Below are 22,119 nucleotides of genomic sequence, written 5' to 3'. Positions count from 1 at the left end.
GTTACCACTAGTGACAGTACGTCATGGTTATAGTTACATAACTGACTAGCTTATAATAAATAAATAAAATAACCTTATGCCACAAGCTCATATATATATATATATATATATATATATATATATATATATATATATATATATATGATCAATTAATGATGAATTATTTTTAAATGCCAGTGTTTTCAGTTACAAACATTTTCAGTAAAGAGATGGACAGAAGCCTTATGCTAATGCCTCTATGCTGCTATTGCCTCTGTTTCTAGCAGCCATGCCCTTGATAAATAGGGCCTTTCTTGCTCGCTCTTATACATTTACCCCAGACTTGAAAGAGTGGCATTACATGAAGAAGAATTCTCAAACAGTGCTGAGCTACGGTGAACAAAAGCTATTAATTGGAGTCAAAATTTCCTCTAAGGTTAAACTGTCTTACTGAGAACTCTGCGTCTCCTGAATGCCCGCTTTTGGAGTCCTTGTCATTCTAAAACATTTATTTGCAGAGATACTGCACAAGTGCAAGTGTATAAAAATAATTACAGGGACAGAGCAGCGGCAGTGAAAACGTGTAGCCCCTCACAGAGGACTTTTCCAGTTAATTGACTTTAATGCAGCATAATGTGGTGTTTTCCTCCCCCACTCTTGATAATGGTTGCCACCTGACTGCTGTACAGTCAATTAAAACATAATATAAATTGACTTAAGCAGTCAGCACTCAGTGATTAGGTTTCCTCAAGACAATTAAATTTGAGACAGAAAGCAGGGAATGGTAATCCATGATCATTTTTTTCTTCATTTCCCGCTGTCACATTAATTTTGTTACATTTAATGGCATGCCGCTTGTTACAGCGAGTAGCTTATGGATGTTCATAATCATCTAGGTGTCCTGATTGTTCTGCTTATATGCACCAGGGAGGCTATTCTGTCTGTAGTGCAAATGTGAAATGTGTTTAAGGCTGTGTAGCACCACAACTGATGGGTGTAATAACCCCATGCTCATATGCACATTTCCACACAAACCCCTCTGCTGGAGTTTTGTCTGTATTATCTGTTTGGCAGTGATTGAGTGTGGCAGTAAAAAGGCAGTGAGAAAGACACAAGGATGTGGGATGATTGCTGGGTGGCTTCGCGGAGAGCCGAGGTAATTTCCCTTGCCGCCAACTCAACTCTGTCGTTTGTCAGCCACCACTTGCGCCGCTGGCAGCTATTGTGCCAACCGCAGTCAATCATGCAGCTTATGAATCCGAGCTGCAGTCAATCGCCCTGCTTATGAATCCAAACAGCAGTCAATCGCTCAGCGTAGGAATCCATTGACACATCTGGCAGTTCCAGCCAGTCGCATGAATACCTACCGGCAGGACATCTTGGAGGCAGGCAGAGATTAATGGCAACAAATACCTCACATGAAAAAAAGACGGCTAAGTTTAACCAGATATTCTCTATAATCAAACAGGATTGGAAATCCTTTTTGCAAACACTGAACAAAGCTATATTGTTATATTATTAATACTGATTATATGTGCAATTTAAAACCATCAAATATTTTATGATACTTTATGCTTTGCCATTGAACCGTCTGATTACATTGGTGATCTGTGTCAGAGACTGCCAGAGACTTGGATTCATCTGACATAAGGCTTTCACCTCTTTGAGAAAACCTGACTTTACTCAAGACTTGATGGCAAAGAGCTGAGGAGACTTGGTGACCCCAAAGAAATTGAAAATTGCTCAACTGATGGTAGCATTGCCTTCAGGAGTTCTGCCAAACTGTCATGAATAATTAATGACATAACGAGGATGTGGGGAAATTCTAAGTTAAGATGGGGAAAAATGAGCCTTTTATTATAAATTAAGTACTGAAACTATACACATAAAAGAGTAGCTCAATAGTTTTCCCATTTTTCAAGCAAAAAGCACTTGATTATGCACCAGTGTCTAGTTTTAATTATTAGACGCACATTTTGAAATTTGTTACATATGTAGATTATTTTTTTCAATTTATATTATATATTTTTTCATAGTGCATTTGTTCTGAACAAGCAATTTAACAAGTGATTGTATGTATTTTTCTACATGATTTGAATTGTTTGGGATGAAAAAATGTAAAAAGCTATGGTTAATCTAATAGCATTGATTCTACATAAATATGGATCATAGGTTTCCTGAATGGCAGTTTTGAAACTCAGTGTGGAAGCTCCAGCTCTCACCACCTTGGCACTGCCTGACTCCACCTGACTCTTGGCTGATTCAAAAATGAGCAAAGAGGTGGAGCATCAATGGAGCTAAGGCTGGCCATCTGAATGTCTCTGGACCATGGACCTTTGATGGAACCCCCCTTTCACCTGAAAGTGGCTATGCCTTCATTACTCTTACTTTTAACCCTTAATACAATTCACACACTCACCTTACAACCAAGGACAACCTGCTGAAGTTCTGAGCATTAGAATGGGGATGAATGGGGTTTTAAGTGACTTTGAATGTAGCATGGTTGTTGGTGCCAGACGGGCTAGTCTAACTATGTCAGAAGCTACCAATTTACAGGTACTGTACATGATGCCATATTAAGGGAGCTACTGACCCCAAGCCTTTTGAGATAACATCCAATGGACTGATGAGTCAAAGATGGGACTTTTTGGAACACATGGGCCAAGACCATCATACCATAAAAACATGGGGCTGGTAGTGTGATGGCTTTGGGCTGCTTTACTTCCACAGGACCTGGACAACTTGTTACAATTGATGGAACCATGAATTCTACTTTCTATCTGAAAATCATCCTGGAGAATATCCACCATCTGTTCTTGAACTAAAACTCAAGCTCAAACCAGTTATGCAGCATGACAATGACCCAAAGCACACAGGCAAGTCCACTTCTGAATGGTTCACAAAGAAAAAAAGTTCTGATTCTGGAGTGGGCGAGTCAAAGTCCGGACTTGAATCTAATTGAGATGCTGTGGCCAAACCTAAAAAGGGCAATTCATGTTCGAAAACCATCTAATGTGGCTGTATTCAAGCTATTGTTGATATAGGTTTTCAATAAATCTTCAATATGATGTATAGAAGCACCACAATGTTTCAAAGTCATAACTGGGCATCTTGCACTACTGTATTTATGTTTTAAAAGTTCCCATTGAGCTATTTTAGATAAGATTAGATTAGAAAGTCTTTAACGTCCCAATTTGGGAAATTTGATTTGCAACAGCAGGCGACAACAAAATTCATACTGTAAAACAGTATAGTACAATACATGGAAACATAGACATAACTAATAAATGTCATCAAGTGAGTTATCATGACCATATATGTAGAATACAGTGCAAGGACATGAACCTAAAGCTTATTTAGAAACCCTACAGCCTGGGGAACAAATGATCTGAGGTATCTGTTTGATTTGGCAGTCTTAGGGAAAATATATCCTCTTTCCAGACGGCAAAAGTCGAAACTGCGCATACAGAGGGTGATGTGGGTTGGCTAAGATGACTTTTGCCCTCTGAATGGCTCTAGCTTGATAAACATTGTCAAGCTGCTGCAGGCTAGAGCTAGTGACTTTTTGTCAACATTTGACAATGCTCCCCAGCCAATTTTTATAAGTGATGCTAAGGTTCCTATACCAACAAATCACTGCAAAAGTTAGGATTGACTCAACAAAGGATGATTAAAACATTTTTAAAAGCAAACTGCCAACATTAAAATCCCTCAGCTTCCTTAAAAAGAACAGTCTCTGGTTAGCTTTTTTGGAGATATAGTCTGTGTTGGCCTCAAAAGTCAGTTTGTCATCCAAGATGGTGCCCAAATACTTGTACTGGCTTACAATCTCCACAGCTGTACCATTAATGAAAGTGGGTTTTGGAACAGGTGTGTTTTTTTCAAAAATTGATCAGCGTTTCTTTAGTTTAGATGTTCAGTGGTAAGCATGAGTTATTGCACCATTCAATGAAACTGCCCATCACAAGGCCGTGTCCTTATTCCTGTTCCTGCAGGAGGCTGAGAATAACCGAATGATCTCACATAGAATTGGTTCAATTTGTCAGTCAGATTTATCAGGATTTTAAAGTTCCCTTTGTTTATCCTGCATTCCCACCATAAATTTGATTGCTCTCCAGACATTGAGGGAGTTGCCACTTCTGAGTTCATCCTTTGCTTTTCTTTTAAATTTAATTTTGGCCAGCTTTATTTCCGTCTTCACCAATCTTTGGACCTCTTTTTGTTGGTGAATGTTTCCTTGATGGAAAGCTAGCTTTTTCTGATTTAAAATATTCTTACAGGATTTAGTGACCCAAACTTTATTATTTGGGTATATTGCAGTCGTCTTCCTGGGGATGATCATTTGTTCACAAAAGGAAATGTATCCAGATACTGTTCGTCAGCCCATCTAAATCAGTGCAAGTGTCTTTAAATATATCCCAGTTTGTGCTGTTAAAACATCCATTCAGCTGATGAACTGCGTCCTCTGTCCAAACCGCAACCTCTTTGCGTTTGACCTTTCCTCTCTTGAAGGCCGGTTGATAGACCAGTGCCAGAAAGATGCAATTATGGTCAGAAGAGCCAAGTGGCGCAATTGCATATAATTTATAGGCCCCTTTTCTAGTGCCATAGCACAAGTCCAGTACCTTACCATGTCTTGTTGGACAGGTTCCATATTGGTAAAGGTGACCAAGGGACTTTTTAAGACTGCAAGTATCAAAATCGCCAAATATAAAATGTGGGGCATCAGGGGAAATGCTTTGGAAACAGGGCACAAGTTTAGCAATAGTGGATGTTGCATCCTTAATGTTTTGCTTTAGGATGAATATAGGCCACTGTAATAAAAACTTGTGGGATTTCCCGTGGTAAGTAAAATGGGCACAGTGAAACAGAGAGCAGTTCAATGTGAGGGCTAGAAATAGATTTCCTTATTATGACAGTCTTACACCAGCGGGGATTGATATACAAGCACAGGGTTAGGGTTAGGGTTAGCCTAACCCTTACCTGTGTTTTGCCAGTCAGCTGTGTGTCGCGATAGGTTGACTAAGCCATTAATGCTATACTCCTGACTCAAACTGTGTTCCTTCAGCCAGGTCTCAGTCAGTGCGATCGCACAAGCGTTTTTATACTCCAGTGTGCACTTTACGCACGCCTGAAGCTCGTCAATTTTGTTCCTCAGTGACTGTGCATTTCTGAGGACGATAGATGGAAGTCTGAGGCGGTTCCACCTTGAGCTTACGTAGCCTCTGTCACACCCCTCCCCTCCTTCTACACCTTCTCCCTCATACCAGCTGTCTGTCAGTTGGTCTGTGTAGCCTCAACAGTCCTCCTCCTCCCCGGCCACGTTTCCTCATTCGTAATGCAGCATGCCATTCTGTAAGTCCACATCCACCTTTACGTATCTCTGGTGGAATGCCAACAGGTGGAATCCAAGCGAAAGAGGATTTGCCGCATTGGACAATGAATTCACGGCTGTATTGACCTCTGCGGTGCTAGATGCCTTGTTGAATGAATCAAATCCAAATGCAAGACACTCATTAAAAAAAAAAAAAACTCCTCAAATCCATGATGACTCCACGTAGTTAAAAGGTTTTGGGTAAAAATACCATTCATTCGACAGATTGGTTAAAAACTGGTTAAAATCCATATTTTAAACCACATTAACAGACAAGGCAAGATAGATCAAATGCACACAAGTCCTGTTGCTTGTCGCTGCAGCAGAGGCAGCACCACTGTCATTGATGACAGTCTAGCAGTCACATACTGATGCTCTGATTCCCACAAATATTTCAATTCCCATTTCCCTCAAACAAATTCATTTCATTCATTTATTTAAGTGTCAAACCTCAGTTTTTGATTTGGAATGGATGTGACTTGGAGTAGTGTAGTAGTCAGCTTCAAACTTGACTGGGACTGGGCCCCTAAAAACTTGCAACTTTGACTGACTCCTTACTGATGTGACACCTGCCTTGCGACCCCTTACAGACTTAGAGACTTGACTTTGACTACCCCTCTAAAAACTTCAGTCTTGACTTTGACTAGCCTTCTAAACACTTAAAACATTATTGGACTTGGTTGAAAAGATGTAAAAAGAACCAATCTATGTCAGGGTTAGAATCACGATTGGGCTGATTTATACTAAACCAACCTAAAACTACATAAATAAACAAAAAAGAGAAATAATTAGTAATTTAGAACTTCTGGGTACATTTGGTATTGGAAATGCCCTAAATGTCCTTGTGATCTATGTTCTGGGATTTATTGCAGTTTTTACACATACAATTCAGTGAAAAGCTCAGTTCACAATCAAGGAGATATGTAAGTAATGGAAATTTACATTACCACAAGTTCTCCTTCAATCAGCATATCTATATTTTCTCTACTATTTTTGAACTAGGGGATTTTTTGTTCCTGAGAAACGTGTCGAGGAACAGCTTGTTTATAGCAAGTGGTTGTACAATTTGATTTTATAGTGAAGATTCTGGTCTTTGAAGGAGCTCTGAAAACAGTAGCAATTGAGATTATTCTCAGAGAGCTATTTTCTGCCTTAGCATGCACTTACACAGATATTTGATACACTTACATGAACTTAGATCTGCACAAGTAAAAAAAATAAAACAAGATGAAGCCGGTGTAGAGTAAAGCTGTCATCAAAGTGATATAAATAATAGATGTGTCCTGCACTATATGAGTATGATTGGAAGTTACTAAGTGGTGTCTGGTAGCCAATTATTTGGTGAAGCATTGACGAAGCCATCAAAGTGCTCTACTTGAACTCATGCAATACTCCATATGGGAAAAGTTTTTATCTTAATTCTTTAGTCAATTAAATAAACTAAACAGATGTTTCAGTTTCTTTGTGTTCTTATTTCAAAAATGTAATGATACTAACTACGTATCCACATGTTTAACAGAACTGCTTAAAGTTTAGGCAGGTTTTAAGACAATACATCACCTGATGTCATTTCAGTTGCTATGGCAGACAAGAGGATTCCTGGAAGTCATTAAGGACTGCTTGTTTCTGGACATCTCTAATATCTCAAGCTATTCAGTCATGTCTGGTGTTGGAATCACTGACTGTTTCCCCAGGCTAGAGAAACAATTTACCAACCAACCATTAAAAACAGCGAGTGAAAAATGTCTGCAAAAATAGCCATAAACCCTGATGAGACTGATTCAGAGGTAGACTGTTTCTATTACGAGGCATAACAAGTCAAGTCAACATATTTCTTTGGGTGTTGTGAAGTTAATTGTCATTCATGACTGGTGCAACAGCCTCCATGTCACGGATATGTAATTTATCATTGAATGGTTAGTGCAAAACAAAATAAACTCCTCCTCCCAGCAAAAACCAGCATTAACATGAAAAGAAAATTGAAATGGCAATTCAGTTGCATTAATAAGCACCAGATACACTTTATAATACATTTTCATGCACTGTAGAAACATACTGTAATTAAAATGGGTGAACGTGCAACCTTCTTGTGTGCAGGACACCTTCCCTGGTGTTTCTAGGTGTACTGCTGTTGTTGAGTAAGGTTAATGATGTAGAAATTGGGGTGATGAGTTGGAGAGTGGTGCTTTCCCTATCCTGGGAAAACTTGCTTCCACCACCTGTTACCTCCATCTTGGCCTCTTCTCCTGCAGCCTGCCTGTGGAGGATAACACTGGCCTGGCTGGCTTCCTGCTGCAGTGGTTGGAGGTTAAATGGATTCCACCCTGCCGCTCTCTTATCATAACTGTCTGCCATTCTGTCAGAGCAGACCGCAAATGCAATTCCCTAACCCTGGGGTAGACCAACCAAGGCATCTGTTACACTTAATAAAGTGCTGACCTAAATTTAACTCTGCACTCTTCTACTTATGTGGTCTAGGCGGACTGAGGAACCAGGGAGAGGGGCTTCCTTTTGTTTATGAGTGCTGTCTGAAATGCTTGTGAATTCATCTTACAGGACATCATTTAGAAATAAGGTATGGTTTTATCCACACTTTATGTTGCTTTTTCACACTGATACTGACACAAAAGTAAATGGATACTCAAATTTAGCATTAATCCCAGAAAGAGGAATAATAAATCACAGGAAAATGGATTATAATAGCCCTCCCATTTACTTGACAGCTGGTTGGTCTTGTTTTAGCACTCGCCCACACAAACCCACTGGCCATTCATGTGTTCATGACTACAAAAGAATGATAGATGGCAAAAATTCATCCTTTTTCACAAGCCTTTTGTCTCATTTTAATTTTCTAGAGATAGAATCAAGAAATAAAAGTTTAGCAGTGGGGTGCAATTGTGTAATGTTTCCATAAATGAGTCACTATCATGAAACAACAGTCTAGGAAATTACTCAAGTGAAATGAATACAAGACTGTATTAAAACCCTGGTGGATTCTTAGCCATGCTAGTTTATTTTGAACCAGATTGAAATATGACATGTATTGGATGGATTGCCATTTGATTGGGTACAGTTGTTCATGTTCCCCTCAGGCTGAATTACATTCTCATTTGGTCATCCCTTACTGTTCCTCTATTGCTGCCAGACAGTCAAAATATTCATTTATCCATTGGATTTAAAAAAAATCATAATTTGCAGAATGGAATGGCTCAAAATTTGGTACAAATATTAACAAATTCCAAATGAAGCAGCTTAGTGACTTGGAAGTTCTTCAAACTGAACTGCAAAGTGCACAATTTTATATTCCTTATGCAATTCTTCAAAATCTAATAACCCTGTGGCCAAGAACACTGCATTCCTAGACTGTTACAAAATCACATGACCGTTACAAAATCATGCCTGAGAGATGACAAATTACATTGAAGTGGAAAACATTGCTATGGAAAGAAACGTCTGGACTGCCATTTTATGTCATCCTTCACCATGACTTGAGTAACAAAAAATTAACAGATGAATATGTTACGGTGTGTGGGAAATTCAAACCCAAGAGAGAGAGTACACAGAGCAGGTTGCAGGCAGATGGAAAGTAAAGCAGGGTTTTATTCACAATAACACAAAACTAACTACAAACACCAACTAAGGCCACAACTCACTATGGGGGAGGGAGAGAGGAAGGCAGGCTCCCAGGGACCAGCAGTCAGGGGGAGATGCACACCAGTGCTTATGGCATCCAGCTGAGAGTGGCAGCGAGGACGGCCAGGGATGATGCTGGGTCCTCTTCGGGAGCGGCCTGGGTCTACCAGAGCTGTCGGGGGTCCACGTCCTCTACCTGGAGGACGGCTGGGGGGAAAGGCAGGCTGCTCCAGCTGTTTAAAAATGCAGGCTCGCACCGTCGCCAGTATGCACTGAACATTCAGGATGATCTGACACTCGTGTGAAGCTGGTCTTTATAGTAGATGGTGGTGATGGGATGAAGTGCAGGTGTGCTGCTCCTGCAGCTGCTCTCTATCCATGCTGATCACCTGCATAGAAAGCAGCGAGGGAGGAGACACACCCACAGCAGAAGGGTAGACGCCAGGAAACGGGAGTCAACCAGGAGCTGTGACAGAATAAATGGTCTTGTTTAGGTGTAAGGCATATGATTTTCACTATTTTAACTGGTTTGTATATGGAAAAAATCATTTAAATGTTCTGAATTATATTAAAATCATATATGTACTGTTTAAATTAAATTCTGTATGTTGTATCTACACATGCTACACTTCACTACTGTATTGTTGAAAGTTGTCTCATTTAAATCTGTGGTCCCACCCAGATCGTAGGAGAAAAATGTATATTTTCGATTGAGTTTTAATAAATGTGAATTTCATTGTTTTGATCAGCCTCTCGATTAGAATTCATAAAATCTGATTCAGTTAAACTCAAGAAAACAAAGAAATACAAGGCAGCAGCAATACTAATCATGCTCTGTTCATGTATTAACCACTCAGACTAACAACAATAACGCAGCAGCTCACTAACATTACAAACAACTGCTTGGGAGTAAGTTAATGCAGGGATAAAGTTTGATTTTCAGTGTAGGGGAATGAGGGCAGCTGGTTGGAGTTGGTCTACAAACACAGAACCAGCATACCACCTTTGGCCAGTAGCAAATCAAAGCTGGTGAAGGAAACAAAAAGCCCCCAAAACAGCGTCAGCCTTTGACAGTGTCAAAGGAGAACAACTGGAAAGTACCAGAGTTGCATTACAGTCTTTTATGGGGAAAAGTTTAGAGTGAAATTCATATGGGCTTCAATCCAATCACACATCTTCATATTTTCATGAATGGTGTTTAGGTTAAATTCTCCTTTTTCCAGATACGTTGTCCTTTCGAGGCCAGAGGTCAAATACCTAGCTGTTGAACAAATGCAATGAGCAAAGGTTCTGATGCTCATGTGATTTAGATGAGATCAAACATGGCATGTTCATCTCTGACAGTTCCAGAAGTATTCATAAAAGATTCTATCATCCATATAAAATGTGTCATTTTGTTAAAAGTGAAGCTACCTTTTAACAGAACTAGCTACACAAGCATACACAGTAATAATACTACTATTGATATCATATCTGAATCATGTACACTTAAGAAAAAACTCCTCTGCTCTGAAGAGATCTGTGGAGGCTCAATAATGACATGTTGAGTATTTTTTGATTCTTTTGGAAGGTAAGATCCCTCTCCTGTCTCTAAGAGGCCACTCAATTGTTTTTTGGTTGTAAATATCCATTCAGTTTGTAATCTCATGCCAAAAGATGATGTCCTTGTAAATAGAGGTTTTTGTTAGTGTCATGGAGTGGTCCTGAGACTCAAGTGCAGATGACAAAGACACAGCAGACAGAGTTTAAACAATAATAAATATATAATTTGCAATTTGTACATTGAATCACAAAACACGGGTGTATGGGGAAGGGAAGTGCGACGCGACTGACTGAGGTGCAAGGAGAAAGTTCACACATACAGAAATGGCAGGACAAAATACTAAAACCCGAGATAGCAAACAACAAAACACACTTAATCTTTTAAAAGCGGAGATGTATTTTACTAGGTTGACTAACCAGAACTTTGCACTAGCAAGCTAGGAAAGTTACGAGCAAGACTAAACTGGAGAAATGCCCACAGCGGGTTACATGAAATACTATTAGGCAGCATGGTGTACTGAACAGAGCAGGGTGTAGGAGTCAAGTGGAAGTTCCGGGGAATGGATCAGAGCTGGAAGGCTGAAGCTGAAGCTTTCAGCAGGAAGCAAGTGGAGCAGGCAGGGAGAGTCTCAGAGCTGAGGCAGAAGAAAACACAATTTTGCAATGAAGCACAACGCAAAGAGCAGAAATTGACAGAACCTGACTAGGTTGTTCAACGGTCCAGGGTTGAGTAGTGCTCTGAAGTTGATTTTTATGGAGCGAGTAGGTGATTTGCAGGTTGACCAGTCCCTGCTGCAGGTGTCCTCACTCAGGTGATTATCCAATCCACACTAACACACCTCCCTCACCACAGGAGGAAAAAGAAAGGCTGCCACTGAGCAGAGGTGGAGGTGGAGGACATGACAGTTAGTCGTCCTCTCATAATGACTCAAAAAGGGCTCTCACCCAATCTTTGGTGCCAGCCACATTGCTTGGTGGGTAGAGAGCTTTCTTACTTAAACACAGACAAGTAAACACTCAGTGTTTTCATTTTCCTCAGGAGGACGGTCTCATGACATCTTCTTCCTCACCTCAACTAGAGGTTGCATGGACATACACAAGGTCCCCCTTAAGAGATCCAGTGATATTATGCCTTTGCATCTAGTGTGATCAACAATTTAACTTTTTTTTTGGTGCAAAGTGAAATGTGTTTTGGACGAAATGAACATTTAAAAAAAAATGTTTATGTCCCTCAAAGGATGAACTTCATCACCTTTGGCAATCATTGAAATCATCACCAAAGTTCATACTATTCCGTGACACACAAACACACACACACACACACACACACACACACACACACACACACACACACACACACACACACACACACACACACACACACACTGGAAGCTCTACAAAGTCTGTATTGTTAAAGAGACCTATAGACAGACTTCAGGTGGGATCAACATTATATCATTTTAAATGACTACTAACATTGTATGTTTTTGTTGCAGTCATAGTTAATGAAGGGTTTATCTTTGCTGCAAGTCATAATTAACACAGAGCCTGGTCCTGGCGTTTCCCCTTCATGTGCTCTTGACTGCAAAGAACGGAGAAAGTGGAGAGAAACCGGCAGAAGAGAAAGAGCAGGGCCAAAGATCTTCCACTCTCCCGTGTAGATTTAGTGATCTGTCACGACTTTATGTGGTTGAAATGGAAAAGAGAATTGGGCTATGTTTACAGCACCATAAACCTTTCTTTTAAACCCAAGGACTTGGCCACCCTGAAACTGTAGCGCAGCACCCATAAAACTGAGGCTAACACCGTCTTTTAAATCTGATGAAACATTTATCGATTCTTTTTAGATCTTGTTTTATTTGCTCCTCTTTTCCCACCTCTAGGTTAATAGAAGTGAATCAGAGGACAGCAGAGCTCCTGAGCTTGGTGAAGGTTTGAATGCTAACAAGCTGGGAGACAAAGCGAAAAAAGAAGAAGAGGGAGCTGCTGCCAGGAAATAAATCTTCCAGCAACTGAAAATTCAAACAGTTCAATTAAGGTTGTTTTTCCAACCGTCTTTGTGAAACAATGTAGATTAGTTTAAAGTTGTATTCAGAATTACATTTAATTACTCTTAAAATACATTAGTTTGATATTGTAGCTCAAAACACTCACTGTCTTCTTTTTCTTGGTTGGCCTCAAGTCCCTGTAGGGTCTAACTGACAAAGTAAATCTTTAAAAACATAAATATATGGGTCATTCCAGAATGAGCCATCAAATTTCAAATAGTCCATGTACATTATACTAAAACATGCAGCTGCTGTGCAAATTTACCTGTACTGAGACCAAAAAAAAAAAAACTAAGAGAAAAGAATGTTTGAAAAAAAAATGTTTGAGTTCTGTCTAAAATGCCATTTTTCACTGTCCCTCTAATGACTGGAACTATTTTCAGCAGTGGATTAATATAAAGTTGCTAGCTAGTATGGTTTAGGCCCAAAATCCACAGCTGATCTGCTGTCACTTTATGAACCATCTGGACCTCTGAGGTCATCAGGTACTGATCTGCTTTCAGTCCCTAGAGTTAGAACTAAACATGGTGAAGCAGTGTTTACTTATTGTGTTCCACATACCTGGAACAAAATCCCTGAAAGCTGTAGGTCCACTCCAACCCTTTTGAATCACAGCTCAAGACTTCTGTTTGCCGCTGCTTTCCTTTTATAGCTTATTTTAAATTGTTTTAAATCCAAATTGTAATTTTTTAAAATGTATTTCTAATTTTCCTATTCTTTTCTATGTTTTATTATATTTATCATTTTAATTGTGCTTTTTATGCTTGTCTGAATGTTTCCAATGTTTTTAATGTTTTCATGTAAAGCACATTGAGTTGTCCTTGTGTATGAAATGTGCTATACAAATACAGCTGCCTTGCCTTGCCTAGTATTTACTGCACCAGCAGCCAGATGTATAAAGCTATGCTGCATTGTTTACATTATAGCTATATAAATATGCATTCACATGCATATTTTCACATACCTTTTGTTACATCCATCTTACATACATTAACACTGTTATGTGTAATAAATCTTGAATTTCTATCTGTCCTAGTACCTACACAGTAGTAACTGTGTGACATTTCTTATAATTACCACAGTTCCCAACTCTCCATTTATACCACAAATTCATGGTGGTTTAGCAGAGCTCACTGGGACACTTGATATGGACATCCTGCTATGAACGCATTCTGTTCTGATGTGGAAGTGGTACTTACCACAAAGCACTGTTGGAAGTGTGCATGTCTGTAACAGAAACAAAAACACAGCACACTGTTTCCTTTTGAATCGCCCCCAGGGGACAAATAAAGTTTTTTGAATTGAATTGAATCCAATGTGGGTTAAGTGTACCACATACTGACATATTGTTGACATGGGGGATGCTTGCCCACCGCCTCTTGGTTTGTGAACTTAAGTGCTCAGAACTGGGACTGGCAGGTTCATTCAAGCCTAGCATAAATAGATGTAGGCTTACAAATCAGAATGTCTGTGACAGAAACAAAAACACATCACAGTGTCCTTTTCTCACGTCAGACTGGTGAGCTGTCACACACAACGATCAGAGTTCAGCCTGTTGCTTTCACCAATTTCCTGAAAGTAAAAAAAGGGGGGAAAAATCTGAATGCTGGCATATGACATTTTATACAGTTGCTGTGGAAGGCATGCAGCGATTTGGGTATTAATTTGTCTGTCCTTCCCTTTAACAAAGTTTAGTCCAATTCTGACTCTTTACTTAGCTATTTGTAGCCTCACCATCTTGTCTCACCATCTAGTCTCTAACTGTATCTGTCAGTTGTTTGCTGCAGTGCAGGTACTGTGCAGCAGGTTTATCAGAGCCTTACCACCAAAAACAGCAGCCTGACATGGCTGAATGCGATGCTGATGAGCTGTGAGAAATAGTAAAGCTGTGGGCTAGACAATGCGTTAAAGTCAAAAAAACTCTTGCAAACTGTGTGATATTTATGTGAATTTGCCATGTGATTGATTATTAATGTAAAAGCATTGCTTAGCTGTTTTAATTGATGAAGTTTAAAAATGTGCGCTCCTCCCATTCCTCAAATTTGCATGCACTGCACGTTGACTTCATTTTTTTCACCTCTCGTTCTGTCTGAATAACAGAGGAGACCAAATAGAGCTGTCTGGGGAGGTTTGTTATGAGAAAGACAGAGGCAGGATCAGGCTGTTAATTTCAAGAATTTCAGAATGAGCTTTACTGCTTCAGACAATTTACATCCCCAGGTCTTCTTATCCTCACTCTCATTTTATTGTTACATCTTCACAGACGTATATTTCATGATGCAGACACTAATAGCAGAGCTGTGGCTGGAGCGCCTGCAGTGAGCTGATGGGCCACTGTTGTTTTCTTCTAATAGACTGCCTGATTCAATTTAAAAAGTTGACCCATTTTATGGATGATTGTTCTACTCAAGTTTAATACTGGAATATTGAATTAAATAAAGATAAAGGAAAAGTACTAATGATTGCCTGGAAATGTGTGATTATTTACTCTTGCTTGCTCTGTACTGATAGGTAATAAAACAAGGTGTTCCTTTCCCTCCTTTGCCTTTTGTTAAGCCTTTCACTCTTCACTACCATCCAACAATGAATACTCAGCTGCCTCAATAGACTGATGGCCTCTTTCATTAAGTCTGAGTCATGTAATTTAGATTAGTACTCAAGCACATCAGAGATGTAGGCAGAGCTTGGCATTCTTATTTGTTGAGCCTCACAGAGAGGAAATTGGGGAGCCGCCTTGGTCCATCTGTCCGTTCATCTGCCTGTTATATGCAGTATCTCACAGGCTTTTTACACAGTTTTGGCCAAACTTCAGAGTATTATGTGTATCGTTTCATTCCAGCATCTGAAAAAAAAACAATGATTGGTCAGTCATGGGGTGTGGCAGCATTTGTTACTGTCTGAGTCATGCAGTAGATCTAAGGGACACTTATGTGTTTTATTTTTATTTTTTTTAATGAAACAAGAAGGAAGCTTTCACTCCTTGTTGAGGACACTAAGGGACCAAGGACATTTTTGCTGTTGTATTGATATTGCGCCTCCATCTTTGGTGTCATATACTTCTTGCTGTGATGCTGCTGTTGTGCTGGATGTCTTTGGAGCTCAATAAATGGTGATCATACAAGCAATGTTCAAAATGTATCTTTTTGGTCAGGGGTCACTGCACTCCAGTGTGCAAGACTGGATTGAATTTGATTCTTATAACCTTCCTATTAATTCTTCAATCTCCTCTGACTGACAGCCAACAAAGCTTTACTGTCCCATTCATTTCAAATGTGGTTACAATTCAGAAAGAATTTTGATGTGCAGGGTCCTTCTCTATTTGCACTGATTTTGTCTAACTGCCCTTTTATACCAGCTCTGATAGACATCTGATGTAAGAACAGGATACAGCTTATTACGAATCTTTTATATAGCCTAACTATTTTCTAAACTTGTCTCAGTCTGCCTCACTTGATGATTTGCTGTATCTTGACACCAATAAAAAAAGGGTATAATCTCCTGGATGTTTGGAACCATATGTGAGATGAATCCCTGTCATGGACTTATATATTTTAGGTTGTGCATCAGAGCTACTATGCAAAAGCCAGACTAGACAAAATGTATCCAAATTCAAATCCCTGAGTGAAGCCTACAACAGAATTAGTTGAGCCAAATCCTCTGGCTTTTAGTGTGACACCAGACAATTCTACCTGGTCAAGAAGTATTTGCGATGTAGTTGCCCTTCTGTGCTGGCTAATTTGCCATCTTCCCCTCTTTAACTGGAAAGATCCTAAACCCTCTCGCCATGCCAGATGGCTGAAGGATGTCATGTTCCATCTAAAATTAGAAAAGATTAAATATAGCCTTAAGGGGAAAGAAGGCTGAGTTCAGTAAAGTGTGGACCCCATTTATATCTTATGTCACTACTGCTGCTGAAATAACAAATTGGAATGACTCACAGTGCTCTTTTTATGAAGAAGAAGTGAGAATCAATATGTGTAGCTGTATGCATGATCCTGTTTTCAGTTTTTTTCTTGTGTGTTTCTTTTACTGTGCACCTCTGTGATTTATTTTGTTTTTTATTATTGCCATTGTTATTATTATTATTGACAGTTGGAGCCTGCCAGTGTGGCACTGACAGTTGGAGTGAGTGCAGGAATGGATGAGTAATATGGACCAGAGGGTTGGGGAAGGGGAGGTTGGTTCTGTATTTCGGACATTTCATGGTGATCTTCTTGTACGATGTATTAGAATTTCAATGAAAAGATATTTTTAGAAAAATGATAATCGTGACAGGAGGCTTATCGCTTAAAAAAACATGTATGTTACAATCAGTTGCCAGTTTGTATTACTGCGAATATAGAGTAAACATAGGAAACACCTCTATTTATAATGAAAATCAGTTGAACTACCTCCTTAAATGTCCAAATTGTTTTTTTTTTCTTTTATATGCTGAATGTCATATGGGCTACCACCACAGTGGCGTGGTGGTTACCACTCTTGCCTTGCAGCTACAAGATCCCCGGTTCGTGTCCCGACTTTCCTGGGATCTTTCTGTCTGGAGTTTGCATGTTCTCCCTGTGCATGTGTGGGTTTTCTCCAGGTTGTCTGTCTTGATTATTCTAAACTGCCCGTAGATGTGAATGTGAGTGTGATTGTTTGTCTGTGTATGTGGCCCTGCGACAGACTGGTGACATGTCCAGGGTGTTTCCTGTCTTCGCCCAAGAATAGACTCCAGCCCCCTTTGAGAATAAAACTGGGTATAGATAATGGATGGATGAATGACATATCATAAACAGAAAAAGAAACAGTCAATGCCATGTGACCCAGAAACTATTTCTAGGAATTGGCTACCCTGAAAATGTAGCACATTGATGAACATCTCAAAAATGTGGATTCAGACAGCTGTTGTCACAAACCTGAGGAATTAATTAATTAATCCTGCCAGTCTGCAGTGTAGGGCTACCTGTATTACAGTTACGGCCAGATTTCTAAAAATGTTACAACTTGCAATTGTGTAGCGTACAGAGCTTTTGAAGTGTTTGTGTTACATTCTGATATGGAGACTCAGACAAGGCAACAGAGAATTTCTACACAATAATTTTATTTACAGAATATATTACAGGAAGTGCAGAAGCAGAATTGAGCACTATGAACTCAAGCGGGACCCCTACCAGGCTGGAGGGAACAGTGCAGTTTAACAACATGATCGATGTTATTCACTTCAACAGTCAGTGGTCATAATCTTGTGGCTATATATATATATATATATATATATATATATATATATATATATATATATATATATATATATATATATATATATATATATATATGTGTGATAGATAGATAGATAGATAGATAGATAGATAGATAGATAGATAGATAGATAGATAGATAGATGAGGCATGGACTCCACTAGACCCCTGAAAGTGTGGTGTGATATCTGGCACTAAGATTGTTTGTCCAGCACACCAGCACATCCCAGAGATGCTGGATTGGATTGAGATCTGGGGAATTTGGAGATCAAGTCAATACCTCAAACTCGTTGTTGTGCACCTCAACCAGCATTTACCTCTTCAGCAATATGAGCAACAGTAGCTCGTCTGTTAGGTCAGACCTCACGGACCAGCCTTCGCTCCTCACGCCACTGTTCCTTTCTTGGACCACGCTTGATCGATACTGACCACTGTAGACCAGGAACATCCCACAAGAGCTGTAGTTTTGGAGATGCTCTGACTCAGTCGTCTAAAATCACAATTTGGTCCTTGTCAAACTCACTCAAATCCTTACACTTGCCCATTTTTTGTGCTTCTAACACATCAATTTTGAGGACAAAATGCTCACTTGCTGCCTAACATATACAACCCACTAACAGGTGCCATGATGGAGATAATCAGTTCACTTCATCTGTCAATGGTCATAATGTTATGCCTGATCAGTATACACACACACACACACAAATACACACACACACACACACACACACACACACACACACACACACACACACACACACACACACATATATATATATATATATATATATATATATATATATACCGAGCTACCGAGTCTGGCCCATGTACCTGCAACACAAGAACAACATTTTTGTATATATATATTTTTTTTACTCCGTTCCTTGGAGGAGTAAAAAATAAATCGACACTGAGAGGAAAGTCGCCCTGCACATGTTGACTATGTTGGGCTCAACATACAGCTGTAAGTAGCTTCTCAACTATGAATATAATCCAAACTAAATATGGTTCCAGACTCACCAATGAGCTCCAAATGTGTTTGAGAAAAACCCTGACACCATTCAGACCACGATTCAGAATACTGGCAGCTCAGTTCTCCCATTAAGCAGCAAGAATATAAGGGGAGTGATATAAGACAGAAAAAAATGTTTTTTGAGATTTAGGTATTGTTAAAGATGTATATGAGTTAGTTCAGGTTGTTCAGTCATTATTTTTCACTTTATTTTCAGATGTACAGTTATATCAAAAGTGATTTATTAATAAATGCTGTCAAAATGTTTCTGAACCGTACTGAATTTATTTGATTTGACGGTCAGTTATTGATTCCATGCAGACACTAATAAAACTACCAGGTTACATCAACATATATCACACTAATTCAAGTTAGACATTAAGATTTTCTGGACCTTTGCTTTAATACATTTTCTCTGACTGGACCTCTTTGAATTTTAGTTGAATACCCCTGCGCTAAACAGCATGTTGGCCCTCTTTTTGAATACAAGACGGAACAGTCCACCAAATTACAGTGATAGGCGCACTCTATATGTTTAATAAACATGCTAAGTGCATATATATTGCCTTCTTTCTTGAATCTGTTTGCTCATGCAAAATGAAACGCGATTAATATAAATTAAAAATGAAAGATATTTAATCTTGATTAATCCAAATTAATTCACAGCAACCCTGTGATTAATCAGATTAAAAATTGTAATCCTTTGACAGCACTAATATACATATATGTGTGTGTACACAATGATCATGTATGTACACCAGGTCCTTGGTTTATGACGTCCTCAACCTACGGCGTCTTGTTCCATCAAATTTCACGTGGGAACGAGTTGGCGAGCCGAACAGACAAACGCGTAGTTTTATGAGGAAGATGGCTTTATTTCCATTCGCTGGTTGTATGCCACATATGTCACAGTATGTGAGTTCCAACTTACGGTGAAAATCCAGTTATGTCGCGCCATAGTAACGGAATTTCCACATAAATCGAGGACCCCCTGTATATAAAGATGTGGTTTAAGGGGTTAACTGAAAAAGCTGAGAGTAATGTATTTTTATTCATGTCACCTCACCATTCCCTGACAATGAACAATGCCACTGGACTAAATACCAACAAAAAAGTGAGGTGCTGCAATTCATAACATACTGGACGCTTCCCCATGTTTGCTAGAGCAACATGTTTCTCCCATGAGAATAGATTTTTGATCTCTGTGGGCCTTCATGGTCAAATTAAAGGTCAACAATAAAAATTACCAACTATGTACCATTACTTTTTTTTCTGAGGTATTCTGTGGAATTTCTGACCACTAGTGGTGCTACAGAGCAATCTTGTGATGATGTGCTTCTTGTTTTGCTTGTACCTTACGCACACAAGATCACACATGCATGTGAATGAGCATGTGACTGACATGATGCACATTCCAGCTGACAGCTTCACACAATTCCACTGATCTGTGGAAAACAAAAGGACACTATCCTGGATATTTGCAGCTTGAGCCTTAGGGATTATTGTATACAATACAATACTGAAAAACTCCAGAAGTGAACACAAAGGTCAGGTGGTAATCAAGCTGAAAGAACTTTTGCCTGCTGGTCAACCCCTTCAAGCTTGTCACTTGGTCAACACTGTGTTGTGGTCTGGGACATTGTTTCAGGTGGGGCCATAGTGCGGTTCATGATTGAAATGCTTTTCCAGGCCTTCAGCTGATGTTTGCTCTGTATTCAGTCTTCTGTTCAGCAGGGCCACTCTATGGCAGTATTGCTTTGTACACAGCAGACAAAATGTGTATGCTCACTTCCAAATTCATCCTGCTACTGCTATCATCTGTTTCATCATCAATAAAGACAGAAGCCAGTTGCAGAAGCAGTCATACCTGCCCAGGTATCTCCTCCATGTTTCATTGGGGAGTTGGAATGGTTTGGATCATGGCCATTTCCTGTTTTTCTCCCCACTTTTGTTCAAAATCACTCTGGTAAAGTTTTGTTTTGGTCCCATCCGCCCAGAAAACTTTGCTCCGGAAACTTGCTGACTTTCCTTTGTATTTTTATTTATTTATTTATTTATTTACTCATTTAGCAAATTCTAATCTTGCCCTTGGTTTCCTACTGCTGATTCAGGGTTTGCATCTTGTGAGCAGCCTCTATAATTCTGTAGTCTTCTTCTAACTGTGGATTGTGATACTTTCACACTTGCACTTCCTAGCCTTGCAGTGGTTTCTTTTTTCCTACAGAACTTTTAACTCCACTGTACTAATTAATTACCTGTGCTGTTGTCAATGATTTTTGTTTTCTCTTCTTACAGATGAGCAGGATTTCTTTCACATGCAGTTGGTGTATACCTTCTTGGTCCAATTGCAATCTTAATAGAGAAAATGGCAGACTGAAACGAAGGCTGTACACCAACTGCTCTTTCATATGTGAACACTTCATGCAAAAGGTTATACCTGAGCAATGAGATATACCTTTTAGTCAGTCATCAACTTTCTTTCACACCTGCAAATGGGGGTAATTTCTGTGAAATAGCAAAATGCATGAGCATGTGAAGACCTTTTAAATGAAAGTTGGTGGTGGGTCTTTAAGTTTACTCTTATTTTTATTTCAAAACTAAACACCTTAAGTTAATGGCAAACATATCAAATGTCACTCTGCTAACATATTTCTGTAGGAGGCTGTACTTCATTTATTAGTAATCTACTGGATCTACTAAACATGTGTTTTTAATGACATCAGGTGTAAATCACATTTAAGTTCTCAGTGTTGTGCTGGTCCAAATTATTGTGTTGTGTGCATATTGCTGCAAGTGTCAGGAAGTTGGCTCAAGATAATTAAGAGCCTGTGAAAACACAATCCACGTGCTTGAATTTATGTATATATACATTTCAAGGTTTACTGTTGCACAGCTTTTGTTGGGCAAAACTTTGGCCAAGTCAGAGTATTTCCAGACTTTTGCTTCACAAGTATCCTGTTGAGTTTTTGACTGCTGCTAACACTACAAAGCAAAGTTATTTTTTTGGTTGGATGCGCAAAATGACACTGGGCTCTACAGTATAAAGTCTGGTTGATGGTAGAAATTTAGAGAGAGATTTTACAAATATTCAGTAGTAAACTAAAGATCAAGGTAGTATATGAAGTGTTGAGACATGGCACTAAGGCATACAAATATTATAAATAATAATAATACATTTTATTTGTAAGCGCCTTTCTTGATACCCAAGGTCGTTTTACAAGAGAAACAAATACAACAGGACAGATAAAAACAATACATACAAGAAAGATGCAATTACAGAGAATAAATAGTCTA

The sequence above is a fragment of the Amphiprion ocellaris genome, chromosome 9, assembly GCF_022539595.1.
Source record: "Amphiprion ocellaris isolate individual 3 ecotype Okinawa chromosome 9, ASM2253959v1, whole genome shotgun sequence".
Lineage (NCBI taxonomy): Eukaryota > Metazoa > Chordata > Actinopteri > Pomacentridae > Amphiprion > Amphiprion ocellaris.
Note: the sequence above shows the minus strand (reverse complement) of the source record.